This window comes from Pristiophorus japonicus, unplaced genomic scaffold (assembly GCF_044704955.1).
Source record: "Pristiophorus japonicus isolate sPriJap1 unplaced genomic scaffold, sPriJap1.hap1 HAP1_SCAFFOLD_45, whole genome shotgun sequence".
Taxonomy (NCBI): Eukaryota; Metazoa; Chordata; class Chondrichthyes; family Pristiophoridae; genus Pristiophorus; species Pristiophorus japonicus.
In genome coordinates, this window is record NW_027254352.1 from 228519 (window position 1) to 253101 (window position 24583).

General features: G+C 42.2%; 1 non-coding gene across 1 annotated transcript; it reads left to right on the forward strand.

Moving 5' to 3' along the window:
- Positions 1-21030: 21030 nt before the first annotated feature.
- Positions 21031-21102, forward strand: trnat-cgu (transfer RNA threonine (anticodon CGU)). The gene has a single exon. It is a non-coding gene; the product is annotated as a tRNA-Thr (tRNA).
- The last annotated feature ends 3481 nt before the right edge of the window (positions 21103-24583 follow it).

Sequence of the window (24583 nt, forward strand, 5' to 3'; positions counted from 1 at the left end):
TCGGTCCCTTCATCCAAGTCATTGATATAGATTGTAAATAGTTGAGGATCCAGCACTGATCCCTGTGGACCTCACTAGTTACTGTTTGCAAGCGGATAATGACTCATTTATCGTCACTCTCTGTTTCTGTTATTTAGCCAATCTTCTATCCATGCTAATATGTTACCTCCAATCATGTGAGCTATTATCTTTCGCAGTGCCATTTTACTTGGAATCTTATTGAATGCCTTCTGTAAATCCAAATATACCTAAACCACTGGTTCCCCTTAAACAACCTGCTCGTTACATCCGCAGATAACTCAGGAAAATTTGTCAAACATGATTTCCCTTTCATAAAACTAGGCTGTCTCTGTTTGACTGCATTATTAATTTGCAATGTGTTCTGGTACTGCTTCCTTTACAATGAATTCCATCAATTTCCCAACGACAGATATTAGGCTAACTGGTCTATAGTTTCCTGCTGTCTGCCTTCTTTCTTTTTTATATGGGGACTTAACATTTTCAGGTTTCCAATCAGCTGGGATCTCTCCAGACGCCAGTGAATTTTGGTAGATTGCAAACAATATCTCAGCAGCATCTACTTTTAAGACCGGGGGCTGCAGACAATCAGCTCCAAAAGACGTGGCTGGCTTTAGTTCCATTATTTTACTGAACTCATTTTCAATAATGAAAGTGATTGCATTAATTTACCCCTCAATATAGGCCCTTAGTGATCTATTATTGGGATATTTTGAGTGTCTTCTACCGTGAATACCGGTACAAAATATTTGTTCAAAGTCTGTCCCAATGTCCTGCTCCCCATTATTTATTTCCTAGTCTCAACCTCTAAGGTACTTGAGCAATTTTCTTCATCTTTTATATAACTGTAGAACCTCTGAATATATCTTTATATATTCCTTGTTTCTTTACTCTAATAATCCATGTTCACTCTATTATTTTTTGAGTCGTCCTTTGCTGTTATTTTTAAAAACTCTGGCCTCCCACTAATTTTGCCTACATTGTATGCCATTATTTTTAATTTGATACCATCCTTTACTTCCTTAGTTAGCCACGGTTGGTTCTCCCTTCTCTTAATGTCTTTTCTTCTGACTGGCATATATTGTTATGGAGAGTTAGGAAATAGCAACTTAAATATCCGCCATTGCTCATCAACATTCTTACAGTTGAATCTATTTTACCTATCAACTTTAGCCAACTCTGCATAGCTTTGGAAGCGAGTTTATTTAAGATCATTCTGTTATGAATCAATCCATTGTTCTCAAACGTTGCAGTAATCAACATTATAAATTATCGGATAGGAATTAAATCATTCCACAGAATTCTACAGCGGCTTTTGAAGAAAGTTCACATAAACTTTCATATGTACAGCATGGTTAAAAAAAAAATCAATTAAAGTTCTGTTACAACAATCAATTCCCTGTGATTTTTGTAATTACACTTGAGTGTTTCCACGTTAGATTCACATATTTTTGTGAGGTGTTATTGTGTTAAATGTAACGTTTTTTGCGTCTCTGATTATTCTAATGTAATTAACGGTATCTATATTGTTATTTAGTGCATTGGGGTGGAGGATCTGTGTTAGTTATCAATGTATTTTTGAGCGCTTCAAATGTTCAGTCTGGCCTCAATCGACCCTCTCATATCCCCGAAGTGGGAGACGGCAAACCATCTGTGACATTCGATTTCAACGTTTGCTTTAATTAACCATGCTGATATTTATAAAATGTGATGTTCAGAAGATAACTACTCATGTTGCATTAGACTTTCTGAAGCATTAACTGTTTCACATACGCTCTCTGATAGATCCCGAGCTAGCCTTACTCACTCCAATACCTCCTGAGCGTCATTAATAAATCCTGAACTTCCCTTAATATCTCTGATACCTACTAAGCGTGGATTACCCGCTCTGATATCCTCTGAGGTCCCTTAATTTCTCCAAAATATTTTGAGAGTCAGTTACTCTCTCTGATATCTACTGAGAACCCTCATAATCACATGACACAATTTCAGAAACCCTTCAATTCCCACAGATCCTCTGAGATCCCCTTGCTCTCAGAATTCCCAATAAGAAATTGTGAGACTCCCCGATACCATGAGCAAAGTCTATTTTGAATGCCCGAGTGAACGATAATGCAGGGAGAAATGGCTGACTTTACAGCTGGTGAGTAGGAACGTTAATTTTGAACTTGTGTTTGAGAAGAGCACAGAAACGTTCAGCTAGGACTTGCGCCCTTGCGGAAAGTTTTGAGTTGTCTGGTTAACTGCTATAATGAAAGCACAAGATTATGAACAGAAAGTGCTGGCAACATTCAGCAGCTCAGGCATCATCGGTGGAGAAATATTGCGTTTCCCAGGACCTCACTTCCACTTTGATTTACACTTCACGTAGTTCATATCTTACAATTCCAACCACTCCCTGGAATCAAAAGTTGTGAATGGAATTCGGACTTTGCTGTTTTGAGCAAATAGATTAAGGGAGCATAATAAAACTCCCCCACTGCGGCTTAGGTAAGGATGGAACTCAGACGGAGGAGTCTTGAATGAGTAGAAAAAAGCAAATGATAATATTATTCAATGCAAAAACGATAGAATTGGAAACCACACACAGTCGATTAACGGCCCATCACCTTAACCTCTCAACCACCTTGACCCGTGAACACAGCTCAGAAAGCTTTTTCATTTCTTTCTTTCTTAATGCAAAGGCCAGGACTCAAATGAAGCAACGGGAGAGCTAGCTTTCAATTATCTATCACCAGCATCATGTGAATTGCATTTGGCATTGTAGCGTGGTTGAGCGGTCTAAGGCGCTGGATTTATATTACAGTTCCCGAGAGGGTCTGTGTTAGAAACCAACCGCTGCCATAGTTTGCTTTATATTGATGTTTTTAAACGAACTCAGAGTTGCAATGTTAAAACCAAAAAATAAAAATTGCTGGAAACTTTAGTAAGGTATCGAATGAGACAAACACTTCACAAAAAAAATTAATTAAATCGGCGTCGTTCGTCGCAAAATTGATTTTTTAATTCATTCCTGGGATGTAGGTATCGCTGGCAAGGCCAGCACTTATTGCCCATCTCTCATTGTCCTTGAGAAGGTGATGGTGATCCGCATTCTCTCGAGGCCTCCTTTTCTGAAACTTCCAGGCAATCTGCAGAATAACTTTGGAAATAGGTCATCCGTCCCAGCATGCCTTCTTGAAGTACATCTATATTCCAGGGCTCTCCCGAAATCTTTACTTTACTCAGAACAGGTCCTTAAATCTCCAAAACCCTGCAGAGGGTTCCGATTGAAGAAATTAAACGATTTGGATAATTGATTTCAATAGAGAGAGTACCCGCTGCGAGCAGGGATCAAAGCTGCACAGGGAAACCGCAGAGAGGGGAGTCCGCGAAAATCTAACCAGTGTAAACAAATTCTCTGGTTATACTATCAGTTCCCCTTAATATCGTGACAACTTCAATCAAATCATAACTTAATCTTACAAATTCAATATCATACAACGCTGATTTTTGTAATCATCTCCTTGTAATTTCTCCTCGAGTCCAGGTTTAATTCCTCTCAAATTACACTGCACTCACTCAAATATGAATATTTATTTCCTGCATTAATAAATAATAAACAGAAACAACACAATTATAAACCAGTACTACGGCGAAAAATAATTGTTATGTGTGTAATTTACAGAGCCGGAACAGACGCGATTGATGGACAGCCTCATTTTGTGTTGAATGATTCGATGATTCTATGTCTTCTTTTTTATAAGACAGCTGAAAATGCAGCTATATGCTGGGAGCACTGATACTGCACAGCATCTGCATGTGGCTCGAGTGGCATGATCGATTAGTGCGCAGTATTTATATGACAGTACAGGCACGCGAAATGCCTCAACTCTAACAGACAATGGTTTTGCTAGTAACATGTGCAGCGGAGTTGAAGGTTCACTTGGTCGGTTCCCAAACTTTATCTACTTATTAGAGTTTCCATGTGAGCAGTTAGGTTCCTCTATGCCGCAATGTTGTAAGTGCAGGTGAGAGTTTTAAGTATCGTTTTTGTATTACAGATTTATCGAAGGGAGCGGGGCCGTTTCCATTCATAAATCAGGAACTCCAAAGTGAGGAAAAATGATCTAGAAACAGACTCGAATTCAACGCTCTGACAATGCTTTTGGCACACAGTGGAATATGTGTATACGCACGGAGTATCTGTATATGCTTCCTACATAATATTCAACACAAGCAAGACTTCCGCTGAACAGCTTGTTGAGAATTTCGATAAAGATCATCACATGTGTTCGCCGTTTGCAAGCGATCACTTAGAGGTGGGACATGAAGTTTGACGGGAGCGGACAAACCGCCCCGCTCGCTGGGAGCAACCCTACTCCTCAGACTACCACTGCCATTTATAGGATTTTCGGCGTTTTTTTGATTTGAACCATTAGGCAGATGTTGGCAATGGTGCTGCTTTGTGGCGCAATGGGTATTGCATTGACCATTTATATCATTCTATTATATCGACACATTCAAAGGTTATCGGCTCAAATTTTAGGCAGGGTTTGGTGTTTAGGACACCGGAAGTGAACATGTGGAGCAAAACCTCATCTGTCTTCTTTCCGGGCGCACTGTTTCGAGAATCGGACCAAAGAAAGAGACACAAAATAACTAAAAACTTCCGAAGCCCGGAATCTTTACGTCTCAGCATAACACGCTGCGAACTGCGCTATTCCGGCAATTCTAAGTCAATGAACCACACTAATGAATGAGTTGTAGGTGTGTTGCAAAGGTTCCTCACCGAAACTTGAATCAGTAACAACACGGGTGGAACGCGAACCCACAACCTTTGAATGTTTGTTTGAAGTTTACCTAGAAATCTAATGTGCTACAGATTGCGACACAGGGCCGAATACAGAATACGTTTCTGAATTAGTGACTTTGTGCTTCATGTTAGTGAATGTAAGATTTGATATGTTTTGAAGGTATCTCTGCAAATCATTTAACCTCTGTCTTTTTAGCAACGCATTAATGAGAGAACCAGGTACATTGCTCCGAGAAACCCGTTCTCTGAACGTGAAAAGATGACAGTGTTTACTGTGAAGAGTTTTGATTATTCGGACGGACATCTGGTGTAAAGGCCGCCGCGACACAGGTGTGATACGATCACGCAGTCTTATAATCTGGAGTCAGACGGATACAATCCTGTTGTGTCTCAAATACCCCCACATAATGAGGCGCTTCTTCTACATGGTGGCACTTTGAGACATCGCTTCCTTAATTCTAACTTTATGACACATGAAGATTTTCCAATCCCCGAAAACTCCCGCGGGGTATAAGGCAACCATGTGAAGCAGCATTCTCTGTCAGGTTACATATCCCGCTCACTTCCGCCGCCTGCTGCCAATGATCCACAACTAATTCAATTGTAGAGATAGGGCTCAGAGAATCATCAGCGAAAGTGGCATGATCTCTAAATACAAATTAGAGGGACAGCATCAGGGGAACAGGTAATGTTCTGGGGTGTGGAGTTCATTCAGAGTTGCAAACAAATAGGTGAAAGATAGAGAGAAATATTTTCCGTATGGGGGGGTCCTGTTCAATGGGAGCTACACGTAAAATTAGAGCTAACCTGTCCAAGGATGATGAAAGGAATCGATTTGCTCACAGAATGTAGGGAAATCTAGAAACTTCCTCCCCTAAAAATCAGTTGATGCTGGGGGTCGATTGACAATTTCAAACTAGTAATTGATAGATTGTTGTTAGACAAGCTTATGAAGGTGTATGGAATCATCGCTCAGACCAGCCCTGATCTAATTAAATGTCGGAGCAAGCTTGAGAGGTTGAATAGCAACCTCCTTTTTCTATTTTCCTGTGACCGTAACAGGACAGAAACAGAAACAGCTGCAAATACACGTTGCATTTTATTCATATTTAACAGCAAAATAACCATGCCACTCGCAATGATGTTGTCGTCAGGGAAGAACTCCCCCGACTTTCCTGTGCTTCTCTTGCCTCTCTCGCCCCTTCATCCCACACGCTGCATGTTTTTAAACCTTGTTTTAAGTCTGCTGCTCTGAGCCAGTGTATTCTGCAGTCTCACAACTCTTTCTGCAAATATCGTTTCACTGCTTGATTCTATGTTTATTGTTATGAATCTCGTAGAGTTGAAATGGGACTGCTTCGGACATCGAATTAAAAGCTGGCTTATTGGAAACACGTTGGGGTCATAATCTAGTTCGCACAGAACTGAATCTAAATCATTCAAGTTGGAATATTGTATTTTCTGGATCACAATAAACAATATCTTGTTATAAATGTTGGCTCCTTAGTTCCCTGGTGTCAGAGGAGGAATTGTCTGCGTCCTTCATTTATTTCACGTTAGAGACAAACATAGGTATCCATTCAGAATCAACGCACGAATTGACATCGAGATAAATGCAGCGAGATATACAGGCAGCATTGGCACACATGGCGGAATAGACAAGAGAGATGTTTAAATATAAAATGGACTCAAACTCTAAATGGAAGTGACAGGTGGCTGATAGATATGAGTAAGTGGAGGCGATAGACCAAAGGCGTGGTTTGACTCTGTGGCTTAACTAGTCAAAGCGCCTATCTAGTAAACAAAAGATTCTCGGTTTGACTCACAGCCGGGCTGGCACTTACTATCTTCATGATTTACAAAGGGTGAGTTTCTTGCCATGGAATAGAACTGCAATCGTTTTAAACATAACTGGGGTTGCACGAGTTCCCATTCTGGATTAAGGCCCTATTCAGTGCGTGGCCTTGGTCGCATACCACCGCTGCTATAATTTCTGGCGGGGTCGAATTTGGCCTCATCAAAAAGTTACATATTTTCTGACCAGCACCGTGTGTAACTTTGCTGCAGTCAGAAGACGACCGTTGTAGCAAGTGTGCGGCGCCGCGATCGTATAGTGGTTAGTACTCTGTGTTGTGGCCGCAGCAACCTCGGTTCGAATTCGAGTCATGGCACATCTGGCTTTATTTATTTTATTCACTACAGCACCTGCTGATAGAAAACAGCCAAACATCTATCCTTACTAAATGAAACAGATATTACGTTTTTAGCGGTGGAAACATATTTACACCTTCAAACCCACCTCTTCTCCCAGCTTTTTCTGCCTTCCACAATCAACTCACATTAACTCACCGGGCGAAACATCTTTTTTTCCGTTCTGAATCTGTCTCAAAACCGACCATTTCTGAAAGTCGCTCACTTGAAGTAACGGAAGGCCCTTTGCTTGCAGAAGCTGATTGTACATTTTCAATATTGTCGATTTGGGTGCACGGGCAGGACAAGCGGTGAAGGCACGTTGTCACAGGGGAATTCTGTTTGGATGCAAAAATAAATAAACGGGTTGGCTGATCGTGTTGCGACACTAGTTGGCAGACTTGATAATCCGATGGACTATGAATCCATTGTATTCTGCACACGTGGGCCCAGTCCCATCCTCGTTGGTAGAATATTTGATGCATGTGGTTCTTTTTATCAATCACCTGAAAATTCTTATCCACATTCACCTTTTTTCCCTAGCTTGCTACACTCAGCTCATGACATGTCTCAAATTATTCATATATACTTAAATGGGAAAAAAAGGCAAGAGAATATACAATAAATTGTCGAACACTAAGATGTGTAGTGGATCAAATGGACCTTGGAGTGCAGGTCCACAGATCCCTGAACGTTGCAGGCCTGGTTGATAATGTGGTTGATAAGGCATATGTAATATTTGCTTTTACCAGTGGAGGCATAGTATTCAAGAGCAGGGGGGTTATGCTTGAACTGCCTATAACACTAGTTAGGCCACCACTAGAGTACTGTTTCAGCACATTACAGGAAAGATGTATTTGCATTGGAGAGAATACAGAGGAGATTTACGAGAATGTTGCCTGGACCAGAGAACTTGAGCTGTGAGGAAAGATTAGATAGGCTGTGTTAGTTCTCTGTGGAACAGAGGAGGCTGAGGAGAGACGATATTCAGTATCAAACAATTATAAGTGGACTAGGTAGAGGTGTAAGGGCGGACCTATTTCCCTTAGCAGTACAGTCAACAAAGTGGAGGCATGGATTTATTGTAATTGGTATTAGGTTTAGAGGTGATTTGTGGGGACAATTTTTCATCCAGGGGGTTCTGTAGCACACCGCTGAAAGGATGGGCGAGGCAGATTCCCTGCCCAGGTTTCAAAAAAGTACTTGGATTTGCACTTAAAGTGTCGGTAGCTATAAGAGTACGGAACAAGAGCTGGAAAGTGGGATGAGGCTCGATAGCTCTTGTTTGGCACACGTGGACACGATGGGTCGGAATGGCCTCCTTCCACACTATGAAATGCAATGATTCGATGATATGAATTGGTGTGAAGAGAATTGTGAACATTTTCAGAGCCACTATTATGATTAAAAAAATGTTTCACGTTAAGATAAACATATATTGAATTACTGAACAGAAGCATTGCAAAGTGGGTCCGCACATACGCAGGTAAACCAAATGCGATTTCGATTACATCACATTAAATATTCGGTAATCACAACTGTAATCGCGCTCCATTGAAACAGACACAAACATAGAATGATCCCGGACTGAGATAATATCCCTTTTACACACACACAGAATGATCTGGGACAGAGAGAATTTCCCTTTTACACACACACACAGAATGATCCAGGACTGAGAGAATTTCCCTTTTACACACACACACAGAATGATCCAGGACTGAGAGAATTTCCCTTTTACACACACACACAGAATGATCCCGAACTGAGACAATATCCCTTCTACACACACACAGAAAGATCCCGAACTGAGAGAATATCCGTTTTACACATACACAGAATGATCCAGGACTGAGAGAATTTCCCTTTTACACACACACAGAATGATCCCGAACTGAGAGAATATCCCTTTTACAGACAAACAGAAAGATCCCGAACTGAGAGAATATCCGTTTTACACATACACAGAATGATCCGGGACAGAGAGAATATCCCTTTACACACACTCAGAATGATCCCGGACTGAGAGCACTTCCCTTTTACCCAGACACAGAATGACCCGGGACAGAGAAAATATCCCTTTTAAACAGGAAAAGAAAGATCCAGGACGGACAGCACATCCCATTTAAATAGACACAGAATGATCCGGGACTGAGAGCATAACCCTTTTTAACAGACACAAAATGGCCCAGGACTAACAACAGATACCTTTTAAAAAGACACAGAATGATCAAGCACTGTGAGCACATCCCTTTCAAACAGACACAGCGTGATCCGGGACTGAAAGCACACAGCTTTTTAAATTATAAAAAGCCCCTTATGCTCAGGCTTACTACTCTTTTTGGCAATGTTATTAATCTCTTCCTTGAATCTAATGCTATCTTTAATTTCTCTTGATAGCCACGATTGGAACATTTTTAGTTTTGTGTTATTATTCCTTCAAGGAATGTACATTGTAGCGAATTATCACATTTTCTTGAAATGCTTGCCATCAAACTAGAATTGGATAACATTTGATAGGAATCAATTGCAGGGCTATGTTGAATGTGTAGGGAGTGGGTCTAATTGGATAGCATTTTCACAAAGCCGGCTGAGTCATGATGGGACAAAAAGTCTCCTTCAGTTCTGTCACTCTCGGATACTCATCCTCTACCTCGATGTGGTTCGTTTAGTCCTGTGGGAAGCGGATAATAATGTTCTGCACGTGACTTCAGATTAATACATTTAGCAAAGATTGGAAACATTAACGGACTCAGAAACATTCAATGGCTCTTTAAACTCTCGGGTCAGTGGACTTGCTGAACTATTAACACTTGAGATAATTATGGGCTGTTCGGAACAACAGGAGATCCTCAGGGCACTTGTATGAAAGCGCATACTTTTTGTATACGAGTGCATACGAGTTGAACCCGCATTTTCCGATTTACAGGACGGCATCATCACCACTAGATAACGAACCCTCTCATCCACAGCACTGATGTTATTTTTTCTGAAGCAACTTACTATGGATGCTGCGAATTGGAAATGCAACAGAAATTGCTGAACATATTCAGCAGGTCAAGCAGCATTACTGAAGTGAGAAACAGCGATAATGTTTCACGTCGATGATATTTCATCAAAACTGTCCGAAGTTGGAGGTGTAACAGGTTGTAAGCAGTTACTTAAGCAGGGAGAGGTGGAGGGGATGGAAGAACAAAAAGGAAGGCCTGTGACATGGTGGAAAGCAGGAATGATTTCATGACAAAAGCGATAGGGCATGATAATGGGACACTGCAAGAAACAAATATGCGTTGAGAGAAAGGGTAAGAGGGAATAGCAGGATCATTACTACCAGCTACTGTCCGAGGAAATGGGAGCAGTGGTTAGAATCTGAAATTGTTGAATTCAACTTTGAGCCTGGTAGGCTGCAAAGTGCCGAATGGAAAGATGAGCTGCTGTTCCTCGATCTTATGTTGAGCTTCATTGGAACAGTGTAGGAGGACGAGACAGGCGACCGAAATTTTGGGGTTCTCGTTGCGGACTGAATGAGCTGCTCGGTAAAGTGCTCACCTAATATGTGCCTAGTCGCCCCAATGTCGAGTAGATTTCAGTCGATACAGTATATTATGTTGAAAGAAGTACAAGTACGTCGTTTAACTATACTGGCCTGAACTGTGGGAAGGGAGGAGGAAATGGTCATGTGTTGCTTCTTCTGAACTGCACGGGAAGGTGCTGTGGGAAGGAAAGAGTTGTTGGTGGTTATTGGATAGTGGACCAGGGCGTGCCGGATAGACTGGTTCCTTTGCACTGCTGAAAAGAGAGGGGAGGGTAAGATATATTTAATGGTGGGACCACGATGGATGTGTCAGCAATGGGGCAGGATGATCCATTGAATGTGGTGGTTAGTGGGGTGAATGTTAAGCACAAGTGGAACCCTATCGTGGTTCTGCGAGGGAGGAGAAGCGATGAGAGTAGAAGTGTGGGAAATGTGCCGGACATAGTCGAGTGTCATGTGCACCCGGGTTGAGTGTTTTGTCTTGCTGGAGAATCATTTGGCTACATATCGGTAGCACTGGTATTGACTTTGCCATCGTCAGGCCACATACAATGGAGATGGAGAAACTGGGAGAATGGAATAGAGTCCTTATAGAAAGCGAGTGGGAAAAAGTGTTATTAAGGTAGCTGTGGGAATCAGTGCGGTGAAAGTAGATATTGGTCGGCCGACTCTCCCCAGCAATGCAGGTAGCGAAATCAGGAGGGGAAGGGAAGAGTCTGAGATGGGCCATGTGAAGGGCAGGGAATGGTGGAAATTTAAAACAAAGTTGACTAAACGTCTTGTTCACTGCGAAAGCTGGAAATGGCACAGATAAAATCATCAATGTTCCAGAAAACGAGGTGATGGATGGGACCTGAGTAGGACTAGAACAAAGAATGTTGCACTTATACCATTGAAATACAGGCATACCTAGGCCACATGCGGGTTACCATAGCAACAAATTTAATTTGGAGTAAGTGTGTGGAGTCAAAGGATAAGTTGTCCAATGCCATTTTAAATCAAGTTCCGCCAGGCGGATGAATTGATAGTGGATGGAAATTGGTTGTGCGTCCTTCCAATGAAGAAGCAGGGGGGCCTCAAGCCATCCTGGTGGGGAATGGATGACGAGAGTAATTGGACGACCATAGTGATAGGGAGATTGAGAGCCAGGAAATTTAAAAGTAACTGATGTTACTTTTATTGTACAGCAGCTTTCCAATCACTGGCATTAACAATGGATTGGTATTTGGTGTGGAATGAATTTGCTGAATTGTCGAAAATTGCATTTTTTGCTTCAATCGTCAGGATGGCTGAGTGAATAATAAGTTTTGGACTGAACATCAAATGTGCGAATGTTGGCATGAGTTTGAGCTCCAGTACTAGCAGATGGTGTCTATTACGATAAGTTGTTAACATGTTATAATCATTGGAAGGGAAGGTTCTGTATTTATATTTTACATTTCCAGGAAGCGCTCCTACATTTACAAGAGATGCTCAGCCGATTCATGGAAAATAAGAGCAGTGGTCGTTGAACCCTCGAGTCGTTCAGTGAGATAATTGTTTAAAATATCTTCACTTCATCCATCTGCTTTGACTCCAATTCAATTCCTACCAGTATCCAGCAAAAATCTATCAATCTCAGATTTAAATTAGCAATTTAGTTGATAAATAAACTGGAGTTGAGATGAGAAGATTATTGAATTATTCTCCAATTAGTTCAGGTTTGGAATGCATTACCTGAACAGTTGGTTGGCACAGATGCGATCAGAACTTTCTTAAGTATATAAGAACATAAGAATTTGGCGCAGGAGTATTAGGCCCCTCGAGCCTGCTCCGCCATTGAATAAGATCATGGATAATCTACTCAAGGACTCAGCTCCACTTTCCTGTTCAGTCCCCATATCCCTTTACTCCCTGATTATTCAAAAATGAGTCTATCTCCGATTATATATATTCATTGACCCAACCTCCACGGCTCTCTGGGGGAGAGAATTCCATAGATTTAAAACGAACTGAGAAAATAAGTTTCTTCTCATCTCAGTTTTAAAACTGCATAAACGACTGAGAAGAAGGGACTGAGTGTAACGTAGCCACGTTTGCTGACGATGAAAAGGTGGAATGAAAAGCAATGTATGAGTATAATGTTGGAAAGTGTGAGGTCATGCAATTTGACAGAAAAAAAATGTGACAGAAAAGAGCAAGCTATTATTTAAATGGAGAAACATTTGAACGTGCTGCAGTACAGCAGGAACTATGGATACTTGTGTATGAAACACAAAAGGTTAGTATGCAGCTGCAGCAAATAATCAGGAAGGCCAATGGAATCATGGCGTTTATTACAAAGGAGATGGAGTATAACAGCAGGGATGTCTTGCTACAGCAATATCGGGTATTGTGAGGCCACACCGGAAATACTGTGTATAGTTTTCGTTTCCATATTTACGAAAGGATACTTGCTTTGGAGGCAATTCAGAGAAGGTTCACTAGGTTCATTCGGAGAAGAGGAGGTTGATTTTTGATGAAAGATTGAGGAGGTTCAGCCATTACTCATTAGAATTCAGAAGAATGAGAGGTGATCTTATCGAAACGTATAAGTTTATGAGGGGGCTTAACAAAGTAGATGCAAAGAGGAGGTTTCCATTCATAGGGGAGACGAGAACGAGGGGGCAACATCTTAGAAAAAGATGCCGCCCAATTAAAACTGAGATGAGGAAGAATTTCCTCTTTTAGAGGGTTGTAAATCTGTAGAATTCGCTGCATCAGAGCGCTGTGGAAGCCGGGACATTGAATAAATTTAAGTCAGAGACAGCTTCTTAACCAATAATGGATTACGGGGTTATGGGGAGCGGGCAGGAAAGTGCACCTGAGTCCATTATCCAATCAGCAATTATCGTATTAAATGGTGGTGCAGACTCGAGGGGCCGTATGGCTTATTCCTGCTCATTTTTCACATGTTCTTATGATCTTATAAATGTGCGGTCCCTTATTCTAAGTCTTTGTCCCCTAGTTTTAGTTTCCCGTATGAGTGCAAATATGCTCTCTGCATCCATTTTGTCGAGCGTCCTCATTATCATATACGTTTCGATAAGATTACCTCTCATTCTTCTGAACTCCAGTGTGGATAGTCCCAACCTACTTAACTTATCATCATAAGTCAACCCTCACCATCTCCGAAATCGACTTAGTGAACCCTCTCTGAACAGTCTCCAAGTATATCCTTCCTTAAATACGGAGACTAAAAATGTACGCAGTACTCCAGGTTTGGCCTCACTAATACGCGGTACAATTGTAGCTGCTCTAATCTGCCTTTATAAAGCATCTCCCTTGCAATAAACGCATATTCCATTTGCCTTCCTAATTAAGTGCTGCACCTGCACATTAATTTTTGTGTTTCTTGCACAAGTACCCCCAGGTGTCCCTGTACTGCAGCACTTTGCAACTTTTCTCCATTTAAATTATAATTTGCTTTTCTATTCTTTCTGCCACAGTTGGTAACGTCACAGTTTCACACATTATATTGCAACTGCCAAACTGTTGCCCACTCACTTAGCCTGTCTATATCCCTTTGCAGATTTCTTGTGTCCTCTTCAGAATTTGCTTTCCTACCCATCTTTGTATCATCAGCAAACTTAGCTCCTTTACACTCGGTCCTTTCATGGAAATCATTAATATAGATTGTAAATAGTTGTGGACCCAGCACCGATACCTGCGTCACCCCACTAGTCACTGTTTGCCAACTGGGGAATTACGCATTTATCCCGATGCTCTGTTTTCTGTTATTTAGCAAAGCCTCTATCCATGCTAATATTTTACTCCCAACCCCGTGAGCTTTTATCTTGTGCAGTAACCTCTTATATGGCAAATTATCGAATGTTTTCTGGAAATCCAAATACACCACATCTACTGGTTTCACCTTATCCATACGCTACATCCTCAAAACTCCAGCAAATTTGTTAAACATGATTTCCGTTTCATAAAACCATGCTGATTCTGCTTGATTGAATCATGCTTTTCCAAATGTCCCGCTACTGCCTCCTTAATAATGGACTCCAGCATTTTCGCATCGACAGATGTTAGGCTAACTGGTCTATAGTTTCCTGCTTTTTGCTTGACTCGTATTTAAGTGGCGTTACATTTGCGGTTTTCCAATCGACTGGGACCGCTCCAGAATCCAGAGAATTTTGAGAAATTATAACAAATGCATCCACTACCTCTGCAACCGCTTCTCTTAAGACCCTATGATGTAAGCCATGAGGTCCAGGGGACTTATCTGCCTTTAGGGCAATTATTTTACTCGTACTACTTCCTTCAAATAGTGATAGGATTAATTCATCCCTGCCTATACCCGCTTGATTATCCACTATTGGGTTGTTTTTAGTGTCATCTAATTTAAAGACCAATACAAAATATTTGTTCAACGTCTCTGCCATTTCCCTGTTCTCCAATATTAATTCCCCTGTGTCATCATCCAGCGGGCCAACATTCACATTAGCAACTCTTTTCCTTTTTATGTGTTTGTAGAAACTCTTACAAACTGTTTTTATATTTCGTGCTAGTTTAATTTCATAATCTATCTTCCCGCTTTGATAATGTTTTTAATCGTTCTCTGCTTGCTTAAAAACATTTCCAATGCACTGCTCTCGTCTCCCACAAGTCGTGGCCACATTGTATGCCTTTGACTTCAATATGATACCCTCCTTTATTTCCTTAGTTAGACGCCTTTAGGTTATCCCTTCTCTCACATGCATTTCCTTCTCATTGGGTAATTTTTTGTTCTGTGTTATAAAATATCTCCTGAAATATCTCATTACACAGTACTAGATCTAAGATAGCCTGCTCCCTGTAGAAATAAACTCTCCTGGATAAACTCCATGAACGCCTCCTCAAGTCTAGCCATGCCAATTAGGTTTCTCCAGTAAATATTAAGGTTAAAAGCCTCTATCATTATTGCCGTTCCTTTTTTCCAAGCCTCTATTATTTCTTGATTTATACTCCGTCCAACCGTGTAACCACTGTTAGGGGGCCTATAGACTATGCCCAGCCGCGACTTTTTCCAGTAATTGTTTCTTATCTCCACCCAAACTGATTCAACCTCTTGACGCTCTGAGCCAATATCGTTTCTCACTAATGCACTGATCCCATCTTTTATGAACAATGTTACCCCACCTACTTTCCCTTTTTGTCTGTCCTTCAGAAATGTCAAATACCCCAGAATAATTAGTTTCCAGTTCTGGTCACCTTGCAACCACGTCTCTGTATTACTATCAGATCGTACTCATTTGTATCTATTTGTTCCGTCAACTCATCTGGTTTGTTACGAATGCTACGTGCATTTAAACAAAAAGCTTTTAAAATTTGTTTATTACACTTATTTCCTGCTTGTTTCCTCTGTTCTACAAATTAACTTTCTACCTTTTTGCTTTTTAATTCCAACTCTACTCCCCTCCATAGTGAATCTATTATAAGTTTCCGATCCCCCTGCCAAACTAGTTTAAACATTCCCCAACAGCACGAGCAATCTCTGCCTCCCCCCGGCCCGCCGCCACTCGAGGTTATTGGTCCCGGCTCTATTGAGGGGCAACCCGTCCGGCTTGTACAGGTCCCAACTCCGCCAAAAGCAGTCCAAATGTCTCAGGAAACTCAATCCCTCCATCCTGCACCATCTCTACAGCCATGCATTCACGTGCTCTATCATCCTATTACTCTACTCACTAGTTCGTGGCACCTGGAGTATTCCGGAGATTACTATCTTTCAGGTCCTGCTTTTTAACCTCTCTCGTAGCTCCCCAAACTCTGCCTGCAGGACTTAACCCCTGTTTCTACTTATGTCATTGGTAACAATATGGACAATGACCGCTGACTGATCACCTTGCTCCATCAGAATGTCCTGCAGCCGCGAGGTGACATCCTTGCCTCTCGGAAGGCAACATATTATTCTGGTGTCACGTCTCCGGCTGCACAAACGCCTGCCTGCTCCCCTAATTATTGAAACCCCTATCATTATAGCTCTTCCATTCTTCTCTCTCCTCCCCTGTGCAGCTGAACCACCTTCGGTGCCGTGGATTTGGATCTGGTTCCACACTGTTGGCGAGCGAGATGGACTCGGGGGCTCGTGCACTACCTGCCTAGACCTCCTATTCTGTCTGCTGATCACCCACTCCCTCTCTACCTGCACGTTCTTAAGCAGCGGGGTGACCACCTCTCGATGGGAATTGGGTAAATATTTGATGGCGAACAGTTGGCAGGGCTCTGGGGAAAGTGTCTCATGGGATGCGACAATCCTCTCTCTCAGTGAGCTTGTATTTTTACCTGTAAACCTCAGTTCACGGATTTAATTCCCGGCCGTGCCGGCAGGTATTTTCTCACATTTAGTATGCTGGTTCTCTTTTTCTCTCTCTATCATTTATTCTAATTCTCTCTGACTCTAACTTCCTTTCCGTGTGTATATCTCGCTTTATGTCTATCTCAGTTGCAGTCAATTTCTGTAAGCTTTTCTCATTGGGGATATGTTTATCCGTCCAAATATGACTTTCTCTCTGTCACTCTCTCCATCGCTCCCCACTGCAGTTTACTCCATACATTATGCGTTATCACTTTAAGCGCTGGTTCAGTCTGAGCTTGCTGATACTGGGTGGTTGACGTGCATTTTAACATATTCATTCAAAAATGTTCAGTGTTGACGGGAAGATTACATGTTCTGTGGGTTACAGCAAGGGGTTTTCTTTTCTAGTTACAGACGGTCAGTTCAATGCGTTATTGCCTAAGTGCTATGCTTTTGCGGTTCAGCTTTTCACCGTCCTCAGTTAAAAACAAGGCATATGTCCTCCCACGTTTTCAGAGTATGCAGACGTGTAGTTTGCTCTGCGCTGAAAACTAAATTTTGACTCTGCAAGCGATTTGCCGAATTTCCAAGCACTGCACTGCAGCGTGCCCATGACCAGAATGGCCGAGATGTTAATACGTTGGAATTAAAATCCAACTGACGTGTCTCTGCTCCTTGTAAATATTCAAACAACTGATTTGACAATGAGACTTAATGCTTGTTTGTTATGAAAGCTTGGAAGCGGTCCATGATCACTGCAAATAATATATATTAATTCACCCTTCAAGACAACGTTTCTTTATTTATAATAGGTGTTCAGCCAAGTGACTGAACATAGGAACAGGATTAGGCCATTCCGCCCCTTGTGCCTATTCGTCATTCTGTTAATTCTGGGCTGAGCTCTATCGTAACTCCATCCATCTACATTGGCTCCACATCATTTCAACCAGTGTCTCGCAAAAACTATCAACCTAACATTAACATTTTTAATTAAGCTAGTATATTCTGCCTTTTGTAGAAGATATATCCATCGCCCATTGCGTGAAGAAGATTTTCCTAACTTCTCTGTTGAATGTCTTGCCTCTGATTTTAACATTATGTCCCCTTGTGAAAACTCCCCCACGAACGGTGAAAAAAGCTTTATCTCTGTCGACCTTATCAATTCGTTTCAAAAGCTTAAAAACCTCAATCAAATCGACACTTAACCTTCTATATTCCAGGAAGTACAGGCCTAGTTTATGTAATCTCTCCTCATAATTTAACCAGTGGCATCCTGGTAACATTCTGGTGAGTATGAACTGAACACATTCCAATCCAGCCTATAATTTCTAAGTGGCCGTGCCCATAAGGGGACTATATATAATGGATAGAAACGGCTTATTGCCCTTAGCAGACTGCTCAACAAGCAGCGGGCATACATTTATAGTAATTGGAGAAGGTTTACAGGAGATGTGATGGAAATTTCCACACGCAGATAGTTGTGGTTGTCTAAAACGCACTACCTGAAAGAGTGGTAGTGGCAGAAATCTTTAGCACATTTAAAACGTATTTGGATGTGAACTTGAAGAGCCGTAACGTGCAGGGTTATGGACCACGAGCTGGAAAGTGGGATTAGGCTGGATAACCGTGGCACGGACAGGATGGGCCGAAATTGCCTCCTTCCGTGCTGTAAACTTGTATGAATCTATTATACTCTATAACTTAGAGTACTCCAGATACAGTCGAACTACAAATCTGTACAGTTGAAGAAAAACTTCCGTTGATTTATAGTCCAACCGCTAGTTATAAAGCCTACAATGCCATTAGCTGTTTTGAATAGATTTCTAACTTGCTACTGCATTTTAGCGGGATATGCACTTGGACTGAAAACCACTTTGGAACTCCATCCCTCCGATCTGTGCTCCATTTAATTAGTACTCGGATTTATATTTGTGATCTAAATTGGATGACCACACAATTACCTGTTTGGAATCTATCTGCCATTGAATTGTCCGTTCATTTAATCTATCAATACATCTTTATAAGTATACGCTAACATCTGCACTAATTACTATATCACCAATATTTGCATCATCGGCAAACTAGGATATCTGGCTGCCTGTTGTGCCTTCTTAATCCTTAAGAAATTTCGAATGAAACAATTGTTTTAACACTGACACTTTAAAACGTGCCATACTGGTTGGGTCTGTCGGAAGAGGAAGGTAGGAGTAAGATTTCAGGTCGAAGACCCATCTGATCCGACAAATATACGTCATGCAACTGTGCACTGTTTTCAAACTGTAACAGCACGAGCTTGCATTCCTGTAGCATCTTTCACGAACATAGATTGACCCAATTGCCCGCCATTGCTCAGTTTGAGTTCCGACAGGACCCCCAGCCTCCAGACATCATTACAGCCTTGGTCCAAATATGGCCAAAAGTGACTAATTCTAAAATGAGGCGAGAGTGATTGTCCTTGACATCAAAGCAGCATTTGACCGAATGATTCATCAAGGAGGCTTCGAACGTTGAAGTCATTGCGGGGTTAATCTCCACAGCTGGAGAAATACCTAGCCTAAAAGAAGATGGTTGTGGTTTTTCAACGCCAAACATCTCAACCCAGGATATCGCTGCAGAAGTTCATCATCACCTGCCCACCATCATAAGGTCAGAAGTGGGCATGATCGCTGAACATTGATTTTTCCAACTCGAGTATCAACTCCACAGATAATGAAACAGGAAATATATCGCCTTTCCATTATTGTGGCTGGGTGAAAATCTTGGAACTCCTTCTACAACAGCACATTGGTAGTACCATCACCTCAGTGACTGAATCATAGAACCATAGAAATTTACAGCACAGAAGGAGACCATTTAGCCCATCGTGTCCTTGCTGGTGGACAAAGCACTATCCTGCCAAATCAAATTCTAGCTCTTGGAATGTAGCCATCAAGTGCATATCTAAGTACTGCAGTGGTTCACGAAATTTGTTCATCACTTTCTTCTCAAACGCAATTAGCGATGGCAATAAATGTCAGCGTTGCTAGCTACGCCCACATCCACTGAATTAATATTTTATTAAAACGTGCTTTACAGAAAATAAGTACTTGTTGAAGTGTAGTCACTGGGTGTACTGTAGCGCAATACGGCAGCCAATTACCACACAGCAAGATCCCATCGATGGTGGGATACAGATAAGTACAGGACACAAAGGAGCATTCCCCACCTCTTAGAATCATGGCATTGTAGAAGTTTGCCGCAGAGAAGGAGGGCATTCGGCCCAACCTGTGTCCGCCAACCGAAAGAGCTATCCAGCCTAATCCCACTTCCCAGTTCTTGGTCTGTAGCGTTGCAGATTAGGGCAATTCAATCCCGATGCAAGTACTGCTTAAATGTGATGAGGGATTGTGTCTCCACCAACTTTTCAGTCAGTGAGTTCCAGACCCAAATTCATTCTGGGTGAAAAAATTTCTCCTCGACTCTCGTGTATACCTTTTATTAATTACCTTAACTCTATGCCCCCTGGTTATTGACCTCTCTGCTCAGGGGTACAGGTGTTTCTTATGCAAACTATCTGGGCCCCGCATAATGTTAAACACCTCAATTCTGTCACCCATTATCCTCATCTCTTCCGACGTAAACTACTCCAATCTTTCCCCATAACCAAATCTATCCAGTCCTGGGAACATCCAGAACACAACAGAGGAAACAGATGTAAGTGGAGGAGAATTGTTTCTTTTGAAGTTGAGAGTGTTGTGATCTGTAAAGCACTGCCTGATAGGGTGGTGAATCATAGAGTCATCGATTCATAGAATTGTTACAGCACGGAAGAAGATAATTCGGCCCGTCGAGCCCGTGCTGACTCTCAGCTAGTCTCACCACCCTGTTACTTCCCTGTAGCACTGCAGATTCAATTGTAACCCTCAAAATAGAATTGGATAAATGCTTGAAGAGGTCCATTTTGCAGGGCGTTGTGGAAAGATCTGGGAGTAATTGGATAGCTCGTTCAAGAGTACGATGGACCAAGCACTCTCCATCGGTAATGTATGATTTTATGAAATGTTTTATGATAGTTTCATATAAATTACGCTGGTCATTTGCCCGTTCCACGATCCCACTTTATTTTTTTGGATATGTGTCAGTGCTTCGACAACAGAATTTAAATTAATTGGGATTCGGTAGCAAAGTGACGCGAGTCATGTAACTTACCAGGGCGCGGTGGCCAAGTGGTAAGGCGTCGGTCACGTAAACCGACGGTGATGGGTTCGACACCCATCTGTGCCTATTGAGATTTTATCACCTTAAATGTGATATTTTAAAGGGTTTTCCTTTTTAACTATCAAAACAATTCATAATTTTGAAGTTAGGTCATAAACCGCCTCTTAACGTTTTCTATTCTAAGGAGAATAATCCCAGCTTCTCCAGTCTCTTCGTATAAGTGATGTCCCCAACTCTGGCAGTATTCTAGTAAATCTATTCTGCACCCTCTCCAAGGGCTTGACTTCTTCCCTCAAGCGTGTTGCCCAGAACTGAACATAGAAACATAGAACATCGAACGCAACATTCCAGCAAAGACCACATCGGTGTTTTATAATTGTTGGCATAACTTCCTTGTTTTTATACTCTATTCGTCTATTAACAATGAAAAAGTCCTCATGTCTTCCAGATGCTGCCCCCTCTTTAAAATTGTACGATTTAGAGCTGGTTAATACAAAACAGGGAGGGCAATCTCACCGAGTTCGGAATCATTGATCTCCAGAGGCAGATGATTAATGGGGTATTTAAATATTCATATATAAATCTGGCCACGTTAACATAGTATTTTAAATTCATATTGCCTATCGTCATCCTGTCAAAATGTATCACTTCACAATTTTCTGCGTTAACTTACATCTGCTATGTGTCTGTTCATTTCACCAGTCGGTTATTTCCATACTCCCTCTTTGTAGCACTTACTATCTGCTTTGTGCCCCTTTGATTTTCTTTGTAGCTTTCCCATTCACCAGGAACTGTGCTATTTTTTGCATTTGTGTACGCTTTTACTTTTAGTTTAATGAGGTCCCTTACCTTTTTAGTCGTCCATGCCTGTTTTTTTGGGGCCCCCAGGGGTATACACTGATTCTGTATAATTTTTAATTATATTAACACCTCCTGTCCTTTTTCACATTAACGATTTCCCAGTTTATTGTGGACAGTCTCTGTCTTAGCTCCTTGAAGTCGGTTTTACCGAATTCTGGAATGGTAGTCCTTGTTTCGCGTTTCTCCCTGTTAAAATTTACTTTGAAGTCGATCATGTTTTGATCGCTATTTCACTTACCCTTAGGCTGTTGAATACATCAAACTCGTTACTTATTACTAAATGTAAATGGGAATGCCCCTTGTTCGTTCTTGCGGCAGTTGGGGGGAGGCGGGTGCAGCGACGGAGCGGCCTATAAAAGGCCCAGCAGGAGCTCGAGTACCAGCGGCAGTTGGGGAGAGGCGGGAGCAGCGTCGGAGCGGCCTATAAAAGCGTACTGGTGCAGCACCAGCGGGAGAGAAAGCAAAATAGTAGTATAAAGGAATCAAAAGGTGACGTCACAAGCAATGGAGTAAGTGATTGGCTGGTGATTGGTGAGTAGCTTTTCTTTTTCTTTTTTATATCAGTAAGTGAACTGTAACATTGTTATTACCAAATTAAGGGTATCTAAGTGTTAAGGCATGGCAGGAGAGATCGGCCACGTGATATGCTCCTCCTGTACCATGTGGGAACTCAGGGACACTTCCGGTGTTACTGACGACGACGTGTCGGGTAGTGTATCCGCCTCGAGCTCCTGACGGTCCACGTTGCGGAATTGGAGCTGAGGGTGGATTCACTCTGGAGCTTCCACGGTGCTGAGAATGACGTGAGTATCACGTGTAGTGAGTTGGTCTTACCGCAGGAGAAGGGTCCACAGCCAGATAGGGAATGGAAGACCAGCAGGAAGATCAGTGCAAGGAAGGTAGTGCAGGGGTCCCCTGTGGTCATTCCCCTGCAAAACAGATACACCGCTTTGAGTGCTGTTGGGGGGGATGACTCATCAGGGGAGGGCAGCAGCAGCCAAGTTCATGGCACCGTGGCTGGCTCCGCTGCAGAGGAGGACAAGAAAAAGAGTGGGAGCGCGATAGTGATAGGGGATTCAATGGAGAGGGGAATAGATATGCGTTTCTGCGGCCGCAACCGAGACGCCAGGATGGTAAGTTACCTCCCTGGTGCAAGGGTCAAGGATGTCTCGGAGCAGGTACAGGACATTCTGAAATGGGAGGGAGAACAACCAGTTGTCGTGGTGCATATTGGTACCAACGTCATAGGTAAAAAAGGGGATGAGTTCCTTCGAAACGAATTTAAGGAGCTAGGAGCTAAATTAAAAAGTATGAACTCAAAAGTAGTAATCTCGGGATTGCTACCAGTGCCACGTGCTAGTCAGAGTAGGAATCACAGGATTGTGCAGATGAATACGTGGCTTGAGCAGTGGTGCAGCAGGGAGGGATTCAAATTCCTGGGGTATTGAAACCGATTCAGGGGGAGGTGGGACCAGTACAAACCGGACGGACGGCATCTGGGCAGGACCAGAACCAATATCCTTGGAGGTGTGTTTGCTAGTGCTGTTGGGGAGGAGTTAAACTAATATGGCAGGGGGATGGGAAACAATGCAGGAAGACAGAGGGAGACAAAAGGGAGGCAGAGGCAGGAGACGGAGGGGAGATGGGGAGGGGGGAGGGCGGAGTGGCCCGGGGCGGGTAAAAGGAAGGGCCACTGTGCGGCAGAATTCTAAAAGGACAAAGGGTGTTAAAAAAACAAGCCTGAAGGCTTTGTGTCTTAATGCAAGGAGTATCCGCAATAAGCTGGATTAATTAACTGTGCAAATAGATGTTAACAAACATGATGTGATTGGGATTATGGAGACGTGGCTCCAGGATGATCAGGGCTGGGAACTCAACATTCAAGGGTATTCAAAATTCAGGAAGGGTACAATAAAAGGAAAAGGAGCTGGGGTAGCATTGCTGGTTAAAGAGGAGATTAATGCAATAGTTAGGACAGACATTAGCTTGGATGATGTGGAATCTATATGGGTCGAGCTGCAGAATACCAAAGGGCAAAAAACGTTAGTGGGTGTTGTGTACAGAACTCCAAACAGTAGTAGTGATGTTGGGAGGGCATGAAACAGGAAATTAGGGGTGCATGCAATAAAGGTGCAGCAGTTTAATGGGTGACTTTAATATGCATATAGATTGGGCTAGCCAAACTGGAAGCAATACGGTGGAGGAGGATTTCCTGATGTGCATAAGAAATGGTTTTCTAGACCTATATGTCCAAGAACCAACTAGGTGGGTGGCCATCTTAGACTGGGTATTGTGTAATGAGAGAGGACTAATTAGCAATCTCGTTGTGCGAGGCCGCTTGGGGAAGAGTGACCATAATATGGTGGAATTCAGCATTAGGATGGAGAATGATAAGTTAATTCAGAGACCATGGTCCAAAACTTAAAGAAGGGTAACTTTGAAGGTATGAGGCGTGAATTGGCTAGGATAGATTGCTGAATGACACTTAAGGGGTTGACTGTGGATGGGCAATTGCAGACATTTAGAGACCGCATGGATGAATTACAACAATTGTACATTCCTGTCTGGCGTAAAAATAATAAAGGGAAGGTGGCTCAACCTTGGCTATCTTGGGAAATCAGGGATAGTATTAAAGCCAAGGAAACGGCATACAAATTGGCCAGAAATAGCAGCGAACCTGGGGACT